The 27,528-nt window shown below is 37.7% G+C and overlaps 1 protein-coding gene and 1 long non-coding RNA gene across 2 annotated transcripts in view; one reads left to right on the plus strand and one right to left on the minus strand.

Moving 5' to 3' along the window:
* Positions 1-2,241: 2,241 nt before the first annotated feature.
* LOC139077929 (uncharacterized) lies at positions 2,242-7,976 on the plus strand. Its single transcript, XR_011530603.1, has 4 exons — positions 2,242-2,661; positions 3,036-3,097; positions 4,968-5,053; positions 6,635-7,976. It is a non-coding gene; the product is annotated as an uncharacterized lncRNA (long non-coding RNA).
* MRPS30 (mitochondrial ribosomal protein S30) overlaps positions 6,106-27,528 on the minus strand; it is a 159,558-nt gene continuing 138,135 nt past the window's right edge. The window contains exon 6 of the mRNA XM_070587609.1: positions 6,106-7,925. The gene's annotated coding sequence lies outside the window, so the exon portion shown is untranslated. The remainder of the gene's footprint in view (positions 7,926-27,528) is intronic.

Consider the following 27,528-nt stretch of genomic DNA (forward strand, 5'->3'; position numbering starts at 1 on the left):
CTTCTCAATAGAATCTTGATCCTTTAAAAACTGGCAGGCTTGGTTGTTCTCTGATGTCTAAAATGTTTATTTTATTTCCATATTTCAAAGTTGTTTATGGTGAGAGTGTTAGTCTGATAAGAGATCTCTAACATAAGAAGCCAGAGTTCCCTAGATATTTCAGTATTAACATTCCACACAGCACACCACCTGATTTTCCTCTTCCTTTAACTTTCCACATCAAATGACAAATATTTCTTCAGAATAGTCATAGGATACACACACTATGAAGAAGAAAGAATTTTCTGCTGAAAGTCAAGTTCAGGTAGAAGCAGTTTCTACTATTACATTTCGGAAGGAACGTTCCAAAAAAGCTTCAAAATCAATGTCCTAATGGTTTTGACAAAATATGAAGTATTTCTTGGAAATTTAATAAGGAAAAAAAATTATATTGAAAGATTCCAAGGGTTCTCTTTTCCTAAAGGGAAATGAATGAAATGTAAGCCAGTTTTCAAAAATTGGGTTTGATATTCACTGAAATAAAAGGAATCAAAACTCACATAAAGATTTGATAACTCAAGATTAGCGTAGTACCTGAAATATTCTGGCTTAATAGCACCCAACAATGAACACAATCCACCTTGCAAAAAGAGATGGAAAATGGTATTATTTTCTGAGTATAAAAACATTCACAAAGAGCAATAACTTAAATAAAGAATGGAATTAAGAAAATAGCATTATTAGGCTACTTTTCTAAAGCAATGATTAGGAAAATGTCTCAAATAAACACAACTTGAATATATTCTGAAACTCTTAGGGATAGATTCTGACATATTCCTTCTTTAAACTATTCCAGTCAAAAGCCTGGTTTTACCACTTCTCTTCCTTCTGCAAAGAGCCTTCTTCCGGATTTTGCCAAGGACTCTCAAGACATCTTTGAAAGCCCTGGTCAAATGTTCCCCCATGTCATCCACCATCATGTTGCCTTCTGCAATGATGCTTTGCCTTTTCACCCTGTGTTACTTTCTTCATGAGACTCATTAATATTTGAAATTTTATTTTGTGCTGTTTGTTGTTTGTTTATCTCTTCCATCATAAACTTCATAAGAAAAGGAACACTGTTTTCCTTAACATTGTAAATGCTTTATTTCAGACAGCGCCTGGAACACTAAATCTGTATTTAAAAAGTGGATGAATAAACGATTGAATGGATAAATGAACTTGGCATCTTTCATATACGAGGCCAAATCACCAATGGCGGATTTGGAAAGATAACCAGGTTTCTTGAATCCCAGCTGAGTTCTTCTTTCAACAAACATGACATCACTCTTTCTTTGTACAGACTTTTAAAAAGTCAATTATATTGACATATAATTTACATACATTTAAATTCATTTATATAGGCATGTAACCGCCATCCCAATGAAGATCTAGAATATTTCCATCACTCCCCCCAAATTCCCTTGTGCCTCTTTTAGTCAATTCCCTCCAATTAACCCCAGCCACTGGCAAACATGGATCCCAGTTCTGACTCGTAGTAGTCATTTTACCTTTTCCAGAATGTTATGAAAATGGAATAACAGATAGTCTTTTGTTTCTGGCTTCTTTCACTGAGCATTATGCCCTTGAGATTTCATCAACGTTAGTGTCAGCCTTTTACTGATACCATTGTAACCCTCAGGACACCACGGGCTTCAGTTTCTTCCAGCGGTTGACTGACAGCTCTTACCTTGTACTGAGAGTGGCAGTTGCGGACTACAAGGTTTAGTTTTCCTGCTTCCCTTTCAGCAATTCCTGCACAGCTGTGCCACAGAGCAGCTCTTTCTCCCGTGTTCTTATACCCTGCCTCCCTCCCCCAAAGTGGTAGATTGTAGTTGCTTGTTATAGATGTGTTAAAAGATAAACGGAGGCATGTTAAAAATTTCACGAGTTTATCTGAGCAAACAACTATTGGAATCCCTCAGATCCAAGCTGAAGGTAATTAGGAGCGTGGCACAGAGCTAGGGCCAAGGTTTTTATAGAGAAGACAAGGAAACAAAGCAAAGCAATTGTCTGATTGGCTGCAGCTTAAGCTGTTGCCTTATGTGGGAAAGCCTGCTGTGCTGTTTGTGATTGGTTGTTCTTCAGCTTCATTTTCTCGGATTGCAATGCATTGACTGGTTTAGGTTTTTGCTTGCTTACCTAGGCCGCCAATGCTTTAGAGACACCTCAGTCTAATGGCCTCCTTGTTTAATTACCTTAACAGGAGCTAAATTTGGAGATAGGTGGGGTTCTCTCTTGTCTCGCTCCAGCCTCAGCCTTAGACAAGCCCTGCGCAAAGGGTGGAACTTTCTCGGCCGTCCTGCCGCTTCTCCCTGTGGCAGCTGAACTCTGCCTGTATCTGTTGTTGGTCTTGCCTGAGAATTTCTTGCCCAAGAGATTTTACACCTACTTTTTCCAGAATAAATGGATCTTTGTGCACTAGGGGCAAGAGGGTGTTTTATCTCTCCGCAGGTAGCTCAAGGCTTAACTTGGCAGGAGAGAAGTTTCCGTGAAAGTTGGCAGGTTTTTTCCTGTTCTCCACAGCCGCTGAGGATCTGCTCCATACCTGTTTCATCGAGGGGCATTCTCTCGGATTTCCTGCCCTGCCCCCATCCTTTCCCATGAGCGCCTGGAGAGGCAAACAAGAGCTCGAGAGAGAAGGTGAGTCCCTTTTGTGTTTTGGGCCCAGCTATTCCAAAGTGGTGTTTGCTTGGTTGCTTTATAACCTCAGCTTCCTGATGGGTCCAAGAAAACTTATGCTTCTGGTGATTATTTGACATTTTCTCATTAATATTAGGAGAACAACATTCTTTGTAGATTTCTTCGTCCTGAGTGGAAGCAGAAATAGGTACATTTGTATAGCGAGCATGGGGATTTTCTGCAAATGCTACCCTATTTTAGGGAGAATTTCATACTGCAGGTTGTTTACCATGAGCTAAATGTATCTTACATAAAATGATTATTTATGATCAAAGACCAAAATGGAATTAGTCTTTTATGTCAGTCCTAACTCTTTTGAAATCATCTGTCAACAGGATAAAGTTTAGTAAGCAGCTTCATTTTGAATAACAGCGAAACTGAGACCTGCTAGAACAAGGTGAGTGTTCTGGGTGTTTCTCACGTGACTATTTATCACATACAATTTATCTGTTGCCTCTTTCATGAATTCTTTGTCCCGTTGGCTTGTTTGTACATTTTTACATGACCTCAGCTTCATCTTCTACCTTGATTTGAGAGATCAAGATATAGCTAAAAAATTGGTATAATTTTTAAAGGCTATAAAATTGTAAACTTTATTATGCCATCCATATAAAAACTCATAGAAAACCGAAAGGAACAATTTCAAAATGTTCTAATAGATACCTCTGAGTCTTAGAATTACTGATTTATTTTATAGTTAGTTTTTCTTTTCTCTCAATCGTATAAATGGAACATATTGCTATTATCAGAAAAAGAGTTTAAAATACTTAAAATATTCAATTTACTCTTCTAAGTAATATCCCTTCCCAAAAGTCTGATTACAAATTCCACCTCAGCATAGAAAAAGGCCTTTTTTCCACCCCTGACTTCTTATTCATCATTTTCTCCTTTAGAGAGAACTGTGAAACTCTACTGCCTCAATCTTTGAAGCCTTTATCTTTGTTACTTTCTTTTTCTCTCTCCTTTGTTGATAGTCTTACAAAATCCCAATATTTTAAAATGTAATCATTTTTTTCTGTCTCCACAGTCCAGCTTCTCAAATGTACATTAAACATTTGGGGATCTTTTTGCCTCTGTCTACACTTCAGAGGTGAAATAAATATTTAAAGTATTTATCTTAATAATGTCCATATAAAATTGAGAGTAAATTAGTTAGGCTATAGTTTTAAGATAAACATCCATCTCTAATCGTCTTTGAATATATAGACAGATTTCTTATCTAAGAGTGCTTCTTCTTCCAGCAAATTGTCTTATTCTGTAGGAAGTTACTACTCTGAGTAACTGTATTTAAACATTATTAATTTACACTAGAAATGTAAATTTCCCAAATTTCCTTTTCTTGTTAATCTGATTATGTCACTTTCAGTGCTAAGTACTTTAATTGCTTGATTTATGCTCTATGAAAATAACCTAATAACCCTACCAAGCTGTATTTATTTGTTGTTGTTTTTTTTAAACCCTGAACCTAGTCTATTACCTTTCTTAGATTATTTTTTGATGCCTGAGAGTTCTTCCATTATGTTTCTTTTCCCTGTCAACTTCTACATTTTCATAAAGTACTACTTTCTTTGAAACATAACTTTCCAAATCTTTCTCATATAATAGCAACAAACTCATAGGGAAAAAAAGATCACAGATCCAACAGTAGATAGTTACGTCAAGGTCATCTTTTAATGCTTCATGGTATTTTGTGGTTTAAAAGTCTTCAGTCAAACAGAATCTAAGAAGAGAGACTTTGTCAGTTCTCTCAATTATTTTCATGTTTTTTTCTCTCTTTCTCAGGTTCTTCACTTTTCGTTTTTTTCATGTCTCAGCTTTAAACAAAATTCTGCATTGAGGCCTGGAGCACTTATGCTTCTACGCTGATATTACCCGGCAGTCCCTAACGTGGAATACCCTGAATGAGCAACTCTGTTCCCCCACCGCACCCCCATGTTCTGACACTCTTGTGCTCATCATCAAGCCCAAAACCTACTGAAGCTAAGGATGTGTCTCTCCACTTCGCGGTCCCTGTGTAGGTCAAGTCCCTAAGACTGAGCACCACTTTGGATCCCCCTCCCAAGTGCTAATTAATAATTTTGTCTAAAATAGTAGTTTTTTTCAAGGGTGTAAGACTTGCCCCTGGGCCCTGGTACAGGGATTAAAGACCTCCAAGCCAAGAAACAATCTCCAGGACAATGACCATCAGCCTGATAGGAATTCCCAATAACAAAACAGCCTGCTAGAGACCCCCACCAAGCTCTTGTCCCCCTACCTTTTCCCATTAGGGTCATCTGTGTCATGCTGAGTATCACGTGGGGATCCCTATTCCCCAAGAGCTGAGATTGACGATGCGTGTGTAAGTAACACAGAGGTAAGTAAGGCACTGATACCAAACTTATAAAAACAGTCAAGTGAAGTAAAATTGGAATCTAGTTCATAATATAAGATAATCTCATCTCTAATTGTCTTTGAATGTATAGACAAATTGCAATAACAATTTGCAAGGCCGTGAGGGGGCATTTTATCACTTTGAGCGTATTTCCTTTTGAGCAAAATGAAAAGTTTTACTAGAGGATATTTATGGTTTCCATTAGGTCTAATATTCCTCAATCATTTTAAATAATTTGAAAACTTACAAAATAGATATATCACATGAAGATTGTTCCCATTATTTAAAGACTGTTTAGCAAGGAGTTAAGAGCAGCATGTTACTGAAAAAATAAAAATTTTCGAGTCACATAAACCTGGGCCAAATACCAGCCCAAATATAGCTCTACTGCCTACTAATTGTCTGCTTTTTGATAAGTTAATAATTATCCTGAACTATAATTAGTTAAGTTGTAAATACAGGTAATAAAGTACTACAGGGTTATAAAGATTAAATGAAACCACCTTTCTAGGTTCATCTTACACAATACTTGGTGCCAAGAAGCCACAAATATATTTTAGGCCTACTGCTTGTCTCTTTTTTCCTCACCATTTATGAAAGTAATCACTAGAACATTCTTTTGAATTTCTTTTTTTTAATTTATCAGTCTCTGATACTTTGTTATGGCAGCCTGAACTGACTAATGCATGATTCCAGTCTGAAAAAGCACTAGTTTTGGAAGACTAAAGTCAAAGAAACCTTGCTTATTAATAATAGACATTTGACTGCTTTAAAAGTATGCACTTAAGTAACAAGGTTTTTATATAAATAAATCGTTGAGGAAAATCAGGCATTATCACAGGAACTTCCAATTGGAAAATATTGTCAAATACTAGGATTCCTTGAGTGTACTTCTTTTCCCCTTGCAATTAAAAATCATGAAGTTCTTCTCTTGATTTCCTCTATCTCCAACAGAGAAAGGGAAACTGACAAAGTAAGATACAAATCAAGTCACCAGATTACAACACAGAGACGTATCATAGGCAAAAGGAATACAGTTTTCAGGCTCTTTTAATTGTGTTTGCCAAATTTATTCCAACAGCTCTCTCAATATTCTAACATCTATGTATCACAGCTGAAGAGTAAGTCTTGACTAATTTGTCTCAACAGGGAAGAACAGTTATCTAATCATAATTTATAGTTTTGTTTACCTTTCTGTTGTCAAAGCTAATTATTTGTCTGAGTAAGTGTTTCTGCCCTATAAAGCCATTGGTGAGTGAAAATACCATTTAAATTTTATGTGTGTTTTCAGTTCACAAGCTTTATACCTCTCATTAGGGAATCACATCCCTTCAGGACTTTTGTGAAAGTCCATCCCTAAAAGAACTAAAAACTACTTCTTAAATTTTAAATCATGGCCAGCAGAAGCTGCAATGAGCACCAAAGAATACCAAAACCCAAGTCACTTGGGTTTTACAATGACTCAATGATATGGCCAGGACAGCAAGTTGTCAGTCTTGTCATCTTAATAGCTCTATTTGAAATTAATCAAGAAAAAATATTTCCTTCCTATTCTTTTACCAGATGGCTTGTGGACTATCTTCAGTAATTAAAAACAGCCCCTGTTGCGTTATTCCTAGACCACTCCCATGTGTCAAACCAACTCAATGTTCACGCCCAGGAACTAAAAATAAAGGGCCAGGAGAAATATGAAAAAAGAAGCAAATGGCATGAAATACCTCAAGTTGTTATCTTCTGATTCACTCACCTCCCCAATTACCCTGTTTATTCATTTGGAATAAATGTGATACAGCAGTTTCAGAGCTAACAGCTCCTATTAAACAATGACTCAGCTTTGTGATTCCCCAACTTTCCTACTCTGGGGAGAGCCAGAAGAAAAGGGTTCTCTCTCAAAGAGAATGGACCTCTGTCAACTACAGTTTCTTGTGCTACAAATGGTAGCTGTTAACAATAATGCCTTTCATAGAACCCTTGTGAGGATCAAACTAGACAGCAATATGTATATAAGTTCCTTGCAAACTATAATGGTGCTATGTTTCATTGTGTTATAAATGTCTTGAGGTTTTTCAGGGAAGGGGGATGACCGTGGTGTAGTGTTATTCAACAAATTCCTTAACGTTCTGAGTTTAGCAGTAAAGAGAACTGGAGAGTTAATTTTAATTTGTATATAATGACAAATGAAATAGGTAATATTTGTAGATACAGATGACTTTACCAATAATGACAATGTAGTGCATAAAGGCACATTGGGGCTTTAGGGTTACTTTGGCAATTGCTGATGCTATTATATATATGTAAACTCAAAAGAGAGGCTCCCATTAAAGAAAAAGAATTCCCAGCCAAGAGGCTGGCCTGTTGGCGTAGTGGCTAAGTTTGTGCACTTCACTTCAGCGGCCCAGGGTTTTCCAGTTTGGATCCTGGGTGTGGACCTATGCGCCACTTATCAAGCCATGCTGTGGTGGCATCCCACCTGGAAGAACTCACAACTAGGAAATACAACTGTGTACTGGGGCTTTGGGGAGAAAAGAAAAGAGGAAGATTGATTACAGATGTTGGCTCGGGGTGATCTTCCTCACCAAGAATGTCTGCAAACAAACAAAAAAACCTTTGGATCAAAATGAGTATTTAAAAAAAAATTCCCAGCCAAGAGTCACTTAATCAAACCTTATTTTTAAGAATGGCATTTGCTCATTTTGTCATCTTCATTATTCCCATTCGTGTAACGTTGGAAGAAAAAAATGATGTCAGTTGGTATTTCCAACCATTTAGGCATAATCAGCAGCAGATGTAAGATTTGTAAGGATGTAACAATTCCTTCAATAATCCCCTGAAACTGCTTGTTCACTTCCATTGCCTACAAATAAAAGAGAATTGCTCATTAATAAAACTGAATATCTCAATAACACAGTGGGATTGTATTATTTTAATGTGCCATTGTGAATTGATCATGCATTGCTTTTTATTTTACTTTTGCTTTGGAAAGTGACAATTCTGGTACCTTAAATAGTCCACTCAACTTACTTTTCCAGATTTCTTTGTTGGAAAGAAAATATCGTCCTGAGAACGTAAATTATTTTCAGTTTAGGACAGAAGCATATTTGGGTGGATGATTGGTGAGCCAGGAGTGATTTGCATCAAGAATTGAGGAAATACCTGGGAAAACACTCAGCCTGTGTAAAGAGAAGCAAAATGCATCAACAGTCTCCTTTAGCTGGAGTATCAAGCCTGTCTCTTTACAGGGCAAGTAGGGCCTCCCAGTCTGGGCCCAGCTCACCTCTCCAGCTTCATTTCCTCACATTCCAAAATGTCTTAGTCAGCTCAGGCTGCCATAACAAAATACCATTGACTGGGTGGCTTAAACTGCAGAAACTTATTTCTCACAATTCTGAAGTCTGGAAAGTCCAAAATCAAGGTCCAGTAGGGTCCAGTTTCTGGTAAGAGTTCTCTTCTTGGCTTATAGAAGGTTACCTTCTTGCTGTGTCCTAGCATGGCAGAAAGAGCAAGCAAGCTCTCTTCTGACAATGGCACTAATCCCATCATAAGGTCCCAACCCTCATGACCTCATCTAAACCTAATTACTTTCAAAGACCCGCATCTCCAAAACCTATCACATTGAGGCTTAGGGCTTCAACATATGGATTTGAGGGGACACAATTCAGTCCATAGCACTTGGTCCTTCCTTCTCTGGGCTCTAGCACTTTGTCTGTAATATTCTCTCACCCCAGTGATGTTAATTGTCTCAATTCTGTTCATGCTGCTTACGAGGCAGGGACTCACTTCCTTACCCACCTAATTCCTGTTTACACCTGAACGCTCAGTCCTAGGATCACCTGCTCCTGGAAGATTCTCTTCACCTTTCCAAGAAGTGACTTTTCTTGTGACTTCAAAATATATCTTATATAGACATATTACTGCATTTACTGTCCGAATTACAAGTAGCTGGGCAGTTTTTTCCCACTAGATTGTGAGTTCCTTGAAGACAGAACTGGGTTTTATCCATTTTTCCGTCTTTAAAGCCTAATAGAATACCTGGCACATGGTGGGCTCAGTAAGATATGTGTTGATTGAATTGATAAATGAATGAACAAATGAAAGAAAAAGTGTTCCAAAGAGTCTGAGCCATCCTCAGAGTGAAGGGAAAACATTTCAGTGAAACATATTTCTCCAACTGCAACCTATGCGAAGCCAGGGGAATACAGCAATGTATCAAGGAATATACAAAACCACCTGAGAATTTGGGAGAAATTTGTTGTTGTTGCTGCTGTATTTGTCTTTTAATTTCTCTGCTTTTGAAATTGTTTTTCAGGTGCATGAAGAAGCAAAATTCAGAGAATAACACTTTTAGTATTGGGTAATTTTGTGTCTTTCTTTCTTTTTTTTGATAGTTCTGAAAGTAAAAATGCTGATGCACAAAGAGTGATGGTGGTGTGTGCTGTGTGTTTGTGTGTGTGTGTTTTCAGAGAATCTGAAGGTATTGAAGCTATTGCCATGTCACAATGAAGAGGATGAGGTATTGTTTTTAGAACTCGTTATGCTGAACTCATTAACAGTAGCCGTTGCAGCCAGCACCAGCCTGCTTAGCAAAGGAGCTGGTGTGTATGATTCCTTGGCAAGTCTTTACAGCCTGCATATTAGTTATTTGAAATGATTTTGTCATATTTTTCCTTCTGCTTACCTCAGACACACAACATGTACACACACACACACACAAACACACAAGCTGATCTGTAAATCATTTCAATTCTCTGCAGTTATACTCACACAAAAGTTTGTTTAGAAACACTGAAGTTCTAATTCCTTTTTCTCTAGTTCACCTCCCAAATACTTCCCTTGCATCACAAAAGTAACAAATGCTTTTTTTATGGTGTTTTAATATAATTAACATTTTTATTTTGATATGATTTCTAAAATATCGTATGTTTAGTTGCTTAAATTAAGGATCAGGATTGAAGGTTAAAAATGGCAAGTTTGAAGCCTAAAACTTGAAGCCAGAGCCAATATGCAAGAGGATGGGAATTCAGAAACCTGAAATGAGCAAGGGTTATGATAGACATGATGCTGATCACTGTTGGCCATGTTGGCCATGACAAAGTGGCCCACAGAGTTTGATTATTTAGGAGGCATTTCTCTCAAGGTAGACTGCATGTATAAAAAATTTATATTGAAAAACTGGAGGGCCAGCCTGGTGGTGCAGTGGTTAAGTTTGCACGTTCCCTTCTCAGTGGCCCAGGGTTCGCCCATTTGGATCCTGGGTGCGGACATGGCACCACTTGGCAAAAGCCATGCTGTGGTAGGAATTCCACATATTAAGTAGAGGAAGGTGGGCATGGATGTTAGCTCAGGGCCAGTCTTCCTCAGCAAAAAGAGAAGGATTGGCAGTAGTTAGCTCAGGGCTAATCTTCCTCAAAAAAAAAAGAAAAAGAAAACTGGAGACTAAGCCTAGAGTCAGTACCTCCTCTACGCTCCCTCCAAGGTTAACAGTACTTTGACAAAAATTTTTGACCAATCCTGGAATACAGCCTGATTTCTCTCAGTCTTGGACACACGAACTCATTTTTAGTTCTATAGTGGAGCCTGAGGTTGAATCAGCAAAATTTTAGGCTTTATTTAGTAAAATCTCTGTTTTGTAGCCTGTGTACCAGGTGGCACAATTTGGAGGGAAGTTCATTGTCCTTCCTTATGGGACCATGTAAGGTGAGAGAATTGACACAGCTGCCTGGGGTTCCAAGTTGTCCCAGCCCACATCTGGACCAGAGAAGGAGTAGGAAGGGCAACGGTAAATTTTGGTGGGAATGTTTGGTCCTGCCATCAAATAGGAGGTATCATAGGGCTGATTTGGAGCACAAGTGGACAAAATGGTGACTATTCCTTATGGAAATTAAGAGAGTTCCCAAGAAACATCCCCAAATAATTAGAACCATTAAGGGTACAAGTGGAGCTAGAGCCAGACCCACACTGCCCTTTGACAGGATCATAGCCCTCCTCACCCCCATTGTATGTGGCCTGTGGAAACAGGGTCCATAGGTTTTCGCTGATGACTCACAGCCTTACTCCACACTTCAGTCTTTCCCTACAGCATCCTTCTCTTCCTGTTGGCTCTTCTCTTTTACTAAACTGTCTTCAATTTGATTTTCAAAATAATGAAACAAACAAATGAAAATTTTGCATCTGTCCTTGCTCCTCAGCCTCCAAAACCCAACAGGAACCCATGAAACTGCCCTCTATGATGTTTCCTGAATATTTTTTAATATTCCCTGTCTTCAGATGTGTGCAATGCTTTTGACCTCTCAGTCCTTGGATGCAATATGCTTTCTGCTTTCTCACAGCCTTCATTTCAACCCTGCTTCCCTTCCTGATGCCTGGCAGACCATTGTTTCAGACCTTTTCTTAACTGACCTGATGACAATATGTGACTATCCACCTATCTGTCTTACTCTATATTACCCTTAACTTCAGCCAAACACATTTTCCTGAAACAAAACATTGATCCTATTTATTCTGAAGAAAAATTAGTAGAGGCAACTCACAGCTTGCTCAATCAAATTGAAATCCCAGCCTGCCAGGACCGTTAATTTGGGGCCCTTTCTTTGGCCCTGTACACCCCCAACAACACTTCAACACTGAAGTTAAGTGTCTCCACCTCACCTTCCTCAAGAGGCCATACTCCTTTCCTATTCTATGTCCTGGGTTCACGGCTCCCTCTATCCTGAGGTTCTTAAGGCTTCTCCACCCTTAACAATACAAATTCTATTCTTCTTTTAAAGCTACTCTTTTTCTGGATGCTTTTCATCATTTATCTAGGTCTCCATGCCTGTTTCTCCATATTTTTACCCTACTTTTGCTTCAACAAAACAAAGGTCAATTACATATTTACATATATTTGCCTAGCTATTTCATATTCTATTGTTTTATTCAGCAAATATTTAATGAATATCAACTATGTCCCAGGAACTATTCTAGGCAACAAAGATACAAAGATGAATAAAATTTGGTCCTGTGCATAGTCCAGTGAGGGAGCCAGATTTACAAATGAATAATTGAAATAATTCATGTTTCATATTGCTGTCAACTAGAAAGTATATTTCTTGAGGAAGGAGACTATATTTCCTTTTTTTCCATAAATCCCTCTGAGCAACTATCACAATGCTGAGGATTTGCTAAATCTTAAGTAAATGGTAGTGGTGAAAATTATGAAAATAATGAGATCAAGCCATGTTCGTAACTTATGATGGGTCTAGCATGAATTGTTTTCTAAAACTAAAGGATGCTAAAGCAGTGTGGTTTTGAGATATAGAATAACAATCATATGATCCTGATGTCAGCAGAAGTAGCCTTCAGTGAATGTGCCTCAACCCCATTCCACAGATGGTGGTAAACAGTGTTCCTCCCAAGGTCTCCAGGGCTTCAGGGGATGAAGATGAAGCTGAAGCGGCAGTGCTTACAAGGCGAAGAGGCAGCTCTTCCAGCCAACCCTGGCTCTGAACTCACACTTCCATGGAATAGTTAGAGTTGTGTATTGTCTCATCTTCTTGTGTGTGTACTTCACTTTTCAAATGGTAGTACTCTACCAATTTCTTTTTTGCCAAGAAATACTTATTCCAGAAACGTGCGTTTATGACAGACTGTACTAGAAGATAAAGGGCTTATACTTGCAGTTATGCATAAAACTTAAGTGTGAATATTAGACATATCTGTGCTTAAACATCTCTAGACCATTTTCTTGTACAGTGGAATCTAGTCCACCTTCCATGGTACCCTCTCCTCTTGGCCCCTCCTCTAGGACCTAACTCTTCACACAAAATGGTCATTTAGTGTGTGCTCCCCAAGAAAGCCAATTCTTTCCTTAGGCACAATACTGGATAAGTCATTTTAGAACTACATTTACAAAATCTTGGTTTTGTGAAAATATCTTTTAAATCTTTTTGAAACTATATTTGCAAAGTTTTGGTTTGTGCAAGTATCTTTTGTAATTTGATGAATGCTGTGAATCTATTTAAAGAGGGCCTTAAAGAGAATTCATTCAAGCTTGACAAACTGTGGGTAATTGCCACCGGGATACAGAGAACAGGATGACAACTTCCTTACATCAACTTCTGTGAAGGCAATCATCAAGGGGTGTTAAAAATCAAAGCGTAGGAGGAAAAGAGCATTTTTAACAACAAACGTTCCAGTGCAGATAAACCACTCCGAGACATAACAGATAAGTGATAATTTATCATCAACCTCATTATCAACAAATGTTCACTAAGTCCGTCTGTGGTGTGCAAATGCTTTGTACAAGATTCTTTCAGTTTCTTGGCATTCTAAAGTCCCTGAAGATTCTAAAAGGGAGAAAAGATTTATAAATATCTTAGAAACAGAGAGAGGTTATTATTGATTCCGAAATTTAACATTTAGCACTCTAAGTAGGCCACAACTATTTCTGGCATATACGTAGTATGATGCACATTTTTTAAAAAATGAAAAAAATCAAAAGGGATCAAGTTTCCTAAAGCTGTTTAAATAACAAGCTTTAGCCAATGTCTACATGTTGTTTATATTCAACTGTTTAAGACAATTCATTTTGTTTATTTGGTTTTGGTTGATTTTATTTCATATTATGTTATTCTGCAGTGAAAGAGTACAATTTAGATGGGTTAGTTCAGTCAAGTTTGCATGTAATTTTGTCTGTTTTTAATAATAAGATCAGAACAATCTTTGTTAGAGCACCTATCATTGTTAGAGATTTATTAATTAATCCTCTTGTACAAATATAGTACAATTGTACATTATTTGTACCATATTTTGTCCACTGTAAAGTAAGTTGAACCTGGGTGTAACACTATGCTTGGTTCATGGTAGAAAGCAGTTATGCATTTAGGTCTCGAAGTGGAATGGTATTTTTGAAGTGGTGGTCATGGAGCACAACTGGGAAGTAGTGGAACAGAGATTGAATTACAGAGTTCGTTAAAGCTAAATTAATCATATTCTTATTAACTATTCCTTCCACTTCACACCATAAAGAACCAGACCTAGCTTTGCTATTGACTTCAAAACATAGCTAGAATAACACGGAAAAAGGAAAAGCACTACATTTGGAGTTAGAAGATCTCAGTTCTAGTTCTTGGGTCAATTAATGTAGCCATTATTAGCTTAATTGGATGAATCCTCTTAATTTCTTTGATCCTTACTTTCTCATCCAGGAAATGAGGGGTTGACTTTCATTATTGTTGCATGACTATGCTTAGGGAGAGGCCTTTTTAAAAGAGACAAAAATTTATATGTGATCAGGATATTTAACTTTTAAATATTGTAAATTGGACTTTCTGCCTCCTACATCTTGCTACTCATTTAGTTTGTTTTCTTTTGTTTTGTTCTTAGACTTCATATGGATCCTACTTGGATTTGGATTTTTATCTTAACCCAGGAAGGTAATGATATCTTTTCTCCTAAAACTTGGCATTGACAACAATCTAAGCTTTATTATTCAGTCATCACAACTCCCACATCTTTTCCATCTTTTGGTTTATGTAGGGGTTTTTAGTTTTATGTTTCTGACCTATTGTCAGCTCACATAAGCACTAGCAGGTCTAGACAGAGTATAATCAGTAAGCCTCCTTCTGATTCTATTTTTCTTTTCTTTTTAAAATCTTTTTAGAGGGGGAGGGATGTTCTGTAGCTATAGCACACCTAATGCAAGGTGAGAATGGAGACTTTAAAATAAAAGCTTAACTGTCCTCCTTGACATTGTGCCTAAATCAGCCCAAACCTCCTATTCTCTAAGCGTCTGCTGATCAATAAGGGGTAGTAGAGGATGTTTCAAGTCTGCTCACAGACAGCACCCATTTGGCTTCACCTTGGATTTTTATCTTGTTCTCTCTGACTTTTGACTTCTCGCTTTTCTGAATTAAACCCTCAGTTTTCTCTATAATTTTGAATTGGCCTCTTTCCTTTAGTTGTCCCGTAACTCTTCCCAGCCTCTTTCTTTTTAAAATACAAATCCATACACCAATAGAGGGAATCTCTCATGGGTTATGAATGTTTACCATTGCAGAGACACAAACACACACCCAGATGACATCATGCAATGTATGTGAGCCATGTTGAGTCTCTACTCCCCAAATAAACATGTAGTTATTTCTGAATGAGGGGCACCTGGTCAAAATGTAAAGACAAGCACATAAAGAGAGTCTCCACATCATTAGCCATCAGGGATATGGGAGTCAAAACCATGGTGAGATACCACTTCACTCCCGCTAGGGTACCTATAATTAAAAGGACAGATAGAAACAAGTATTGTTAAGGTTGTGGAGAAATTAGAAACTTTATACACTGCTGGCAGGGATGTAAATGGTGCATCCACTTTGAAAATCACTGAAAGTTCCTCAAAAGATTAAACACAGAGTTACCATATAACCCATCAATTCTACTCCTAGAGAAATGAGAATGTATGTTCACACATATTGTGTACATATATGTTCATAACAGCATTTTTCGTAAGACAAAATGTGAAAACAACCCAAGTGTTCATCAACTGATGAATAAATGTGATATATCCATACTGGGGAATATTACTTGACAGTAAAAAGAAATGAAGTGGGGCCGGCCCAGTAGCATCATAGTGAAGTTGGCATGTGCCGTTTTAGCAGCCTGGGGTTCACGAGTTTGGATCCTGAGCGTGCCCCTACAGACTGCTCATCAAGCCATGGTGTGGCAGCATCCCACATACAAAATAGAGGAAAATTGGCACAGACAATCTTCTTCACCAAAAAATGAAAGAAAGGAAAAAAGAAAGAAAGAAAGTACTAACATATGCTACAAATAGATGAAACTTGAAAAGTATGCCATGTGAAAGAAGCCAGTCTCCAGTAACCACCTATTTTGTGATTCCATTTATATCATATGTCCAGGACAGGCAAATCAAGAAAGAAATTAGATTAGTGGTTGCCTAGGGTTGGGTGGCGGTGGGTTGGGGGTAAATGGAGAGTGATTGCTAATAGGTTTAGGATTTCTTTCTGGGGTGATGCAAATGCCCTCAAATTGATTGTGGTGACGGCTGCAGAACTCTGAATTTACTAAAATCCACGGAATTGTACACTTTAGATGGTTGAATTGTATGCTATGTGAATTACATCTTAATAAAGCTGTTATATATAAAAATAAAAGTAAAGACAAGTGAAAAGCTGAAAAACAAGTTCTTAGTCATTTCTTTTTTGTCCCAGTTGGATCTGGAGATACCAATAAAATTTCGACCTGTGCTCTTAATTCCCAATGCTTACATGAAACGAGCCTCAGATTCTTGGCAAATTCCATAGAGATTAAAGGCAGTAAAATGATCCCTCGCCTAATGATTGCATTACAGAAAGGGCAGCACTCACTGAAGGCTGACAGTGAAGAGTGAAATGATCCTGCATGCTGTTTTTTTTTTTTAAATTGCAAAGAATGAAAACAACCAACCACTTATTTTCTCCAAACCCAGGGTTGCCAATGTAAGCACAACAAAGAACTATAATGTTGTGGCAGCTATGTTATAAATGCAAATAGGAAATTAGAAATTTGTGCTTTAGAAAAGATTCACAAAGATGCATAAGTGAAATTATGCCTCCAAGATTAGCTAATGTGCAATCAGTGATCGAGATCCTTTCCAGGAGAGAAATTATTCACACCATAATGTTTGTATAGTGTTCCAAAATACCTCAACATATCCGACTTAACCTCAATCAGAGCCTTTCAGGCTTAGAAAAATTCACTGCAAAATTTAGGCTGAAATGCAAGCTCAGAATGGCTGATATTTTAAGAATCTAAACAACCATAAACGACGATATATGTGTGTGTATATATTGCTTTAGATTCATATAATAAACAATAACATGGTTACTTTGTGATGGCTGTAATTTTTCTTTTATACATTTCTGATGATTTTAAATGATATTTATGCTACGTGACTCAATTTTCCTGTGTGCAAAATATATACCAATAATACATCCCAAGTTCACCACCTGGAAAGTAATGGATATTGATCAAGAATGTTTGCGAATCATTTAAAAATATTCAAATATTTGACAACATATCCTAGATTGTAATCGTCAAATAAGTACCATCTAGGCCAAGAGTCTGTATATGTAGCAGTACTTATTATTGTGTTTTAACTTGGGATATTATTAAAATGATAAAATTATTTGCTCTGAATGGCTAAACCCATACCATAAAAAAATTAGTTTGCAGTTTAGTAAATGTTAGCTTCTACATAATTATAATCAATAACCCTCAATATTACACAAATACATTTTGATGTTAATTTGTCATTTTTCCTTAATAAGGAACTGCTATGAATGCCTAGACACTCTTTCTTTTCTGGTTTGATATACACTCTTTTTTTCCCATATTCTGCTGATCTACTTTTTGTCTCATACCCACTGGTGCCTCACCTTCTCTACCCGTCTTTGATGAATTCTTCCTTAGTTGAAACTCGTTACTATTTGTAGAAAGTCATTTATCTTCATAAATTGATTTCTGTGAAGGTTTATTTTTTCCAATAAGCTCTGCAAATGTTGGCTGCCACTTATCCTTGTTATCCCCAAGAAAACAATAGTGTGGGTTACAGTAATTTCCCTTTGATCAAAAGATTCGCTTTCTAATTGGCATTTGAACTGATGGCAAATTCTCCCATTGCGCAGTACCCAGTACCATGACACTACCTGTGTTAAGTACTAAATGTTCCCTCAGCAGCAAGTCAGAGGTTTTACTATAAAATCATTTTGTCCTCACTATGGCAGGGTTTTATCAACAAATTAAAAAGCGTTGGGGATCTCTTGTTGAGATGGTTCAGCTTACAATTTTTTATACAAATTAAATCTAGATGATAATACTAATTTCAAAAGAAAAGTATGTACTAAAATGAAACTTTAGGGTATTTTCAACATCAAGAGCATTATTTTGATTATTTTGCGTTGATTAAATAATTGGAATTGCTATTCTTAAGAGAGATCACTGATACATGGTGAATGACTGGAGTGTACTAGTTATCTATTGCTCTGCAACAATTTAGTGGCTTAAAACAACATGGACTTATTATCTCACAGTTTCTGTGGGTTAGGAGTCTGGGTATGGCTTGGGTGTGTCCTTGGCTTAGGGTCTCAAAAGAATTCAGTGAATGTTTTGGCCAGGCTACAGTCTCATCTGAGGACTGGGGAAGAGGTTGCTTCCAAGTTCACTTAGGTTGTTAGCAGAATTCATTTCTGTGCATCTCTAGGACTGAAGATCTGGCTTCCTCCTGGCTATTGGACAGAGGCTACCTTCCAGTCCTAGAGGCTGCCGCAAATTCCTTGTCACGTAAGCTTCCCTAGGATGGCAGCTTACTTCCGTAAACCAGCAAAGGCAGTCTTGAGAGTGAATGTGCTGGCAAGAGAGAATCTTATACAACATAACACAGTTAAGGCCATTTACTTTTGCCTTATTCTATTGGTTAGAAGAAAGTCACAGGTCCCACCCACACTCAGTGGAAATGGATAATAAAAGGACATGAATACCAACAAGTACGAATCATGGGGACTATCCTACAGTTTTTCCACCACATACAGTTTTTAGCTAATGTCATCGAAAAGTCACAGTATATTAAATATAGTAATACATAATGCTACCCAGACCATGAAAACCAAAAACAGGTGTTATTTATATATGGCTGTGTTTTTCTAAATGTGTTTCATGTAACTTTGCAACACCACGATCTGTGGAGACATCATCCACCTTGGTTCTCCTGTTCTCCTGCATGTCTTCCTGGGTGAGCCAAGACTTCAAGGCCCTGACTGCTCTTTTTGCTGGGCCATTTCTGAAGATGGTTTATGCTGTTGGTAACCTTGAGATGTTGTCACCCTTCAAGCCTCCCCAACCCTGGAAAACATGCAGACTGACTTACTGCTTTCAATAAGAGCAGTGGAATCCCCAAGATCAGTGTTCCTCAGCTCTGACACCAACCCATTGTGTGTAGGTATAGTGTCCATGTGGGCTTATTGTGTAGCCCCTGGCAGACTTTGCAGCTAGAAAACTGACATAAATATGGGACCTGGTACTTAGGCTGCTTACTGTGCCATACGTAGTAAAGTCCTTTGTTTCTGACGCAGGAGCCTGTGTCTTCTACCAGACCTATCAAACAGTGACAGGCTAACTTCTCAGCTTGTAAGTAGTATAAAATCAAATCCCAGATGCTTCACAGTTCCTGGCACGATCTAACCTTGGAATTTTAGATTAAAGGACTAGTTTGAATTTCACTCATCTAAGTTCAAAATCACCAAACATCTAGTAACAATTGTTTTGCTTTTTCTTTTAGCCTGACTATTTTATACTTCGAATTTCACTTGCAGAAGCTAAATTAGTAAACAAAGCCTATGGTACCTTCATAGTTTAGTAACTTGATCTTTGCACTAAATTTCAAATTGGTCATACTGTTACGAAAATCATAAATATAGTAAAGTTTCTGGGATCTAATGGCGTTTCTGTTGAGATCTTCGAACTGGGAAGGAAGAGTGAAGGAAAGTCCTTCTTAATCTATATAGTTCTGATGGGATGCAACAAATTTTCTGAGATGCTCTTATTTAGGGCACACCAGGCAGCGTGGGCAAGATATGGAGAAGCTTTCCCATGAGTAAACTTTTAACCTGTAGTTGGTTATATATTTCTTTTTTCTTTCTCTCTTTCTTTTTTTTTTTTTTTTTTTTTTTTTTGCTGAGGAAGATTTGCCCTGAGCTAACATCTGTTGCCAATCTTCTCTGCTGCATGTTGGTCACCACCACAGCATGTCTGCTGACAAGTGGTGTAGGTCCAAGCCCAGGAACTGAACCCAGACTGCTGAAGCAGAGCATGCCAAACTTAACCACTGGGCCATGGGGCTGGTCTCCAGTTATTTTGCATCTAAATTTCTGTGCATTCCCAGGGCACACTGCCTTCCCAACATAGACTTTGATTTTTGGGTACCTTTCATAGCATTGGTTCTCTCATCCTGTCTCTATGTTTTAAAGTCAATCGTGTCACAATCAATGGTCGTAACTGATGGTTGCTAGAAAACAAATCCTAATGACTCCTTTTTACATCTTAATAACCATAAAAACAGCATAATAATTATCACACCTACTGTATGTGTGCACTTGTGCCAGAAACTAAGATGAGCATTAGTATACATTATCTTATTCATCTTCAGATGAATGTTTTAAGAAGGTATTATCAGTCTTATTTTATAGTTGGGAAAATTTAGGTTTAGTAAGGTAAAGTAACATGTCCAAGATGACACAGCTGAAAAGTGACATAGGCAGGCTTTAAGCCCATGTCTCTATGAGCCCAGGACCTACCTCATACTTAATTAACATTTTCTCCTTCAAATCACTTAGAGGTATATGTGTGTATACAGACATACCTCATGTATGTATGTGTGTGTATTTATATACATGCATAAGTACTTATGTGTGTGTATAACAAATGGTTGGTGACTGACAATTTATTAGGCAATGCTAGGAATAATTAATAATAAGAAAATATCTTTATTTTTAAGCAGTTTTGCTTAATGAGGTATTCAAGATAGAAGACTTTCTGGTAACTGAAATGTATCCCTTTTCTGTCTCTTTTTTTACTTTTTTGAGAGCAAGAGAACCACTCTTTTTAACTCTAGTTCTCTGTAACTTCAGTAAGTGATATTAAAATGATTTTAATCATGTGTTACAGACAAAGTCATAGTTTTAGACATTATAGGGAGAGGCATGGATAGGTTCAAGCTCTATGGAATAAATTCATGTAGGATTACACAATGTCATGCCAGTTCCTTTTGCTTTTTGATCGCTTCCCGCTTTTTCATAAACTGAAATACTAGAAACGCAGCTGTGTCCTCCCTGGAGGTTTAGCACTTGGCTTTCTGCAAAGTATATTTTTGATTTACTGGTTGAAGTTTCCATCTCCTTTGTGATTTCCTTAAACTACAACATATTTATCGTCAGATGAAAAGGATGATACCTGAACATACAGAAATCAAGGGACGGGGACTTCAAGTTCTTTGATATTTGGGATGGAATAGGATTCAAAGCTTAAACAACATCGTAAAGCGCATCGTTGTTGAAATGAGAAGAGTGAAATTCTGTATGTCTTGGGTTGAGTGGAACAATTGCCTTGTGACGTTTATATGCCAAAGAGCACTGTGTTTTACAGGTTTAAAACAACGAGGAATCGTTATTGGATCATCACACGTGTCTGTTGATATGTATTCACTGACACTTTTTAAGACTGAATGTAGAGTCTCATGCACAATATTGTTAGGCTCAATTTTTTGTTTAAAAACAAAATAACTTTAACAAAAAGCACAAATAGATCAAAACCAGTAAGAAGTTTTCTTGATGCAGTTTTCCCTGGTCTTTATTCATAAATGTTCTAGATCAATATTATTGTATTAGCAAATTGGTCCATTGTGGGAGAATCTAAACCATCAGTACATGTAAAAACTAATTTCTTAGACTGAGGATAATTTGATTTTCAGGAAACTTCAAGCTTTGTTAAAATATTTACTAGCATTCAAAAACCATGAGTTAGACTATATCCATAAATAAATTATTTTAAAATAAATCTCTTTTTTTGAGGAAGATTAGCCCTGAGCTAACATCTGCTGCCAATCCTCCTCTTTTTTTTGCTGAGGAAGATTGGCCCTGAGCTAACTCTGTGCCCATCTTCCTCTCTTTTATATTTGGGACACCTGCCAAAGCATGGCTTGATAAGCGGTGCGTAGGTCCGCACCCCAGATCTGAACCAGCAAACCCCAGGCCGCTGAAGCAGAGCGCGTGAACTTAACGGCTATGCCACCAGGCCAGCCCCTAAAATAAATCATTTTTAAAAGCAGGAAAGTGTGTGTGGGGGGGGTTCTTTAGCAATAATATGATTGTATTGAGCCATCTAAAGCTAGGTCTAACTTGGACTTATAAAACGTGAATCAACTATTTGTGTACACAAAGAGTCTACCTTTCAAATGTTTGCTTTGAGCGAGAGAATGCTGAGCTCGTAATCTGGCACACAGCAGGTGCTTAATAACTATTTGTTGAATAAATACTAAGTCCACTTCATTGGAGTTTGCACTATGTATTACAGAGTGACTGAGGAGTCTAGTTCCTGACCAAAAACCTTTGGGTAATTTTTCAGACCTAATCATAAGCAGTTACAAATATTCTGCCCTGCAGTCTTCATGGGGGAAAACTGCCCTCCCCAGACCTGGTGGCCAGCAGTGCATGGCAGGCTCTGAAGGGAGCTGTGGTCAAGGACTCGGGCCCCCTGGCCCGCCAGGCTCTTATGCATATCTGCATTCCTAGCCCAAGTGCCTCTGTGTGGAAGTCTCCTTATTGAGGACCTTGAAGACACTTCTCCAATCTGACTCAGTACCCAGTACTTTTCCCATCCTCACCCTCCTCTCTCCCCTTCCCCACTGCCTGGGTCCATAAATTGCAGGAACCTTTTGTTTGGGGCTTCCTCAACCGTGAGGTAATTCACATGACTGTGCTGATCTACCTGACCCTTGACCTGTACCCCGTTCCATGGAGAAAATGGAACAGTCGGGAGTCAGTGCTGTCTCCGATTGTAGTCTCTTGCTTATACAATCGCAGTGAGTGATTGAAGGCTCCACTGTCACTTCCATATTGGCTTGTGACTTGAATTGGCTACTCTGACAGTAGACAGCTCAGCTCTCTCTCCGGCTCTTGGAAGTTCTTGACAGTGATGTGTATGGAACAATTCGTTTGTGCATGAGGTACTTGACTCTTTTCTGCTTTTCTTGGCCTTGAAAATGCCTCACCCTAATTGCCTCATATCCACACCACATCCACTCCCCAAATTGCTTGATTCCTAGGCCCGCATTGACTCTCAGAGGAAGCCAGTTTGAATTCAGTGGTGAACCTAGAAGAAACTGAAGTGTGTGGGACTTGATATGGCCTTTCACTGTATCCCCTCCAGATGCTAAAGGCACTGGAACAGAGGTCAGCAGGCTAAGGCCTGAGGGCCAAATTCAGCCCGAGGCCTGTTTTGCAATGACCTGCTCTTGTAGGTCAGCAAGTGAGGAATAGGTTTTATATTTTTGGAGGTTGGAAAAAATAAATGAAAAGGAACATGTGACAGAGAACACGTATGGCCTACAAAGCCTAAAATATTTACTGTCTGACCTTTTACAGAAAATATTTGTGTACTCCTGCACTAGAACATAAACCCCATGAAGGCACAATTTCTATCCGTTATGTTTACTGTTTTTTCTCAGCACCTAGAAAAGTGCCACCACTAAAATTAATTTTATTATTTTAAGCTCATATATCATCTCATTTGATCTTCTGAACTGATACATCAAGTAACAAACTATTATATAACATGTTTTATCTTCCTACCTTAACAATATGCCTATAAAATGAAATTGTCAAATATGATGGACGGTGTTCTATTGATGGACTGACAGTATTTGTGTGAGAAATAAAATTTAAAAATACATAATCCATAAATTATTAAATATTTATTTCATAAAATTTGTTTTTTTGCTTTTGATTCAGAAAAATCTTTGTTGTTATAATGAAATTTTTCCATAATTTGTGCCCTGCAAATCCTAATAACTCAAAGAATTGAAAAAATAAAGTATAATTATTTTGGGTCTACAAAATACAAATGTATGTGCATCAAAATATGTGCATTAAAGTAACTATTCAGAATAAAAAATAATTTGTTTTGAAATTATTTTTCTAAAATATTCAAAGTCATCTGATAAAAATAAAAGAGTGCCAAATATAATTATTAAATGTCAAAATTTCAAGTAAAATTATTTAAATAAAACTGAAATTATAACTAAATTGTTTAATTAAAATAGTATTAGCAGTTTGAGTGTTAAGTGTCCTACCAGTTACCAGGAGAAATAAATGGAATTCATACCCACTCATTCAAAATAACATGGATTGGGGGCCGGCCCTGTGGTGTACTGGTTAAATTCACACGCTCCACCTCGGTGGCCAGGGATTTGCAGGTTCGGATCCCAGGCGCAGACCTGGCACCACTGGTCAAGTTATGCTGTGGCAGCGTCCCACATAAAATAGAGGAAAATTAGCAAGAATGTTAGCTCAGGGCCAATCTTCCTCACAAAAAAATAAAAATAACATGAATTGTTTAATATTACACAATTTCTCTCAGCTACCACATTCAACTGTTGCAAATACCGTTCTAATTTGTGAATACCTCTGGAAGCAGGAATTGATACAAAAAAAGAAGCAAGATGGAAGCTCAGCATATTGGAAAGTGATTCTCGCCGTGTGAGAAACTTTTGCTCTCTTGTTGAGAGGAAAGATTTAACAAGAGCTTCCAGAACAGTCTTCCCAAGGCTTTGAAGCCATGTCCCTCTCCAAAATGGGCAATGGAACAACCCTCAAATCCTGGAGTTGGATACAGCAACCTTTTTTGGGAGGACATAGAACAAAAGATTTTGAAAAACATTTCCCGGTGGCCTAAAAGTAGTCACAAGAGCAGATATATGCACTGACGGGCACTGTGCTAGTGCCCATGTGCCTTTATGCACTCTGATAAATTCACTTGATTCTTCTTTGTAATATGCAGGGCCCTCTATCATGCAGGGCGCAGAGCAGGGGACCCTTTGCCAGAGTCTAAAGGTGTGCTTCTCCCAATGATCTAACGAAGCCAGTGCTATCGCTATCTTCATTCAAGGATGTGAGCTGAGGGGCACATAATGGCTTGATTTACCCAAAGATGGCCAGCCAGTAAGTGGGAGAGTCAGGTCCAACCCAATCAAGTTGAATTCAGTGCCCAAGACTTAAAAACTACACAGAATAGTAGCGTGAACCTTTTAGAACTACTAATGATTGAGTTACCTGCTGCTTCCTACCCTCTCCTTAAGACCTCAGAACTCTTCAGTCTTCAACTCTTTCCTTCTCTACTGTTAGGGAGTTGATTGACGTCCTGTTGCTTTTTCTAACCTCCTGTAACCCCTTTGCTCTGAATTGTTTCTCTACTTATTATTATGTTTATTGCTTTCTTTTTTCTCTCCCTTCCCTTCTCTCCCCTTCCCTGTGATTACATTCATCTGTCTTCAGTCAGTCCCACCAATCCTGTTTTAGATTGTGCAATGCCAAATAAAAAATGTCTTTGATCTGTCTGTCATTGTTCTTCATGAGGACAGAGATTTTATATCAACAAATTGAATCATAGAACTGCTAAATTATGGAAATCATATTATTTTGACAAGTACTTTTTATTTGTATTTGTCTGTCTTGCCACATTTTAATTGTTCATGGAAAACAGGAAGACTTAAATGGGTGGCACGTGATTAAACTTTGTGATAGTTTTGGATCCCAACGGAATTTTCCACATGGACAAAGCTACTCTTCTAGTTATTCAGGTTTCACTTTTGCTTGTGATAAAGAAAGTACATATTGATTCTCATTGTCTCTGAAAACTGAGTGAACATACATATTGCAGAATTTTTCTGTAAGTATAAGAATATTTCTTTTAAATTTACTTTTATAAAACAATTTTCTCCTATTTTAGTTAGGAGTTGTATTGAATGTTGTGTTTCCAGTGAACGTGGATAGTGCTATAAGGTATACCCATAAAATAATGAAACACATTCTACAATGCACAGCAGATCATTGAATTACTTTACAGTTTTAAGAGAAATTGCTTAAACTTCTGTTTGCAATTATTTCAGAATGAGAGGGGAGTAAAATGAACTAGTTTCAGCCTTTGCAGAAAAAACTTTTCAAATAGTATTGTTATGATTACGTTACCGTGATGAGAAAAAAGCAAGCTATACTGTGCAGATTCACATGGGAAGTGAGTTTTGCCTTAAAATGTGCTATAGGTAAGAAATAAATTTGTGTTAGTAGAATCTGGCCACAAAATAATTTTAACCCTTGAGTATTAAATTTTTGTTCCCTTATAAAATAAAGCAATTGAGCTAATATTAATTACTTCTCTTTATCTCAACGTCTTAGGAGAAAAGGAACCTCTGAGATGTATGTTCACGTTTTCCATGTAACAATCTGGGAGGAAAGGGATCAACAGCATGCTGATCCCACTCTTACGTATTGAAATAAGATGAAAGAAACACTGAAAGAGAACTGATACCCTATGGTGGTTTGGGTGAGGTACTGTGAATAACTTCCTTATTTACTTCGTGCTTTGAGATGGAGTTCAATTGTAATGACTTTACCTATGAAAAAAGTACCAAGTTGGGGCCAAATAAAGTCAATCTTGGCCCCATAGTGGACTATTTAGTTCACATTCTTCATCAGCTACATGCATCCCAAGGGAGTTTCTTAGACTTTTCCACTTGGGGACCATGGATGGAAGAACGCTAAGGGTGAAGCGGGTGGATAGGCATTTGACATTACTTCCTTTATTAAAAAAAAAATGGTTATACCCATAAAATATAAACTACATGTACATACACACATGCACACGCAAACACACACCCAGGTCGTTAAGGTGATTGATTCTAAAACCATGTGGATGGGCTAGTAATTTTGATGAGGTGGTTCCCTCTCCTCAAATTTCTCAAATTTCTCCAGCTAATATCATTATTGAACAACTTTCTTATCATTAGTACACAAAAATAAATAAGATGACTCTTCAGTTTTCAGGAATTCAGAATTCTACCCACACCCTGTGTCTATATAGTACATCAATCTCAAATGTTTCTATGGCTTTTTTTTTAAGAATCAAGCAGCAGCAAAGAGATGATAAGGATCCTGAAACCAAGCATTGGATTCCACTTCTTTTGATTAGACAGTGCAAAAGCAGGAATTTGTCTTTTCATTGGCTGATAATAGCTATAAATGATAATAAAGATAGCTGTTAAATAGTGAGTGTCTACTATGCTGAATGCTTTACATATGATCTCATTTAAATCCCCAGCAACCATTGTGATGGTTCAAGCAGAGACTCTGGCACTGCACTAGCAAGGTTTTCATTCTGGTTTCAGTGTATCATGAACTGTGTGGCACTGAGTAAGCTACTTAACTTTCTGTGACCCAGTTTTCTTATCTGCAAAATGCTGATGTAATGATAGTACCTACTGCCTAGAGTTATTATGAAGATCCTGAGTTGTATTTGCAAGATGCATAGAACAGTACCTGGCATACAGTAATACATACGGCAGCCAACCCTACAAGGATAGCAATGCTTTCTCCATTTCAGACAAAGAAACTGAGTCTCATGAGGCTTACCAACTTCCTTAGATTATTTGGTTGGTAGGGCCTGGATTTGGCAGCAGGACTACAAATGAAAACGGGATTTCTGTGACAGATGTTGCCGACTCAGACTTATTAGTTATAATCTAATTAATTCTTAGAATCTACAAGACTTAGCAACTGCTTAAACTTAGGGAGTAAAACACTTCTGAATATCTGTATACTCAACAAGAAAGCTAAAAGCAAAACTCCATCTGTTATTTTTGGTTGAACCAAAACAGCAAGCTT

This window comes from Equus przewalskii, chromosome 20 (assembly GCF_037783145.1).
Source record: "Equus przewalskii isolate Varuska chromosome 20, EquPr2, whole genome shotgun sequence".
In the NCBI taxonomy this organism is placed as follows: Eukaryota; Metazoa; Chordata; class Mammalia; order Perissodactyla; family Equidae; genus Equus; species Equus przewalskii.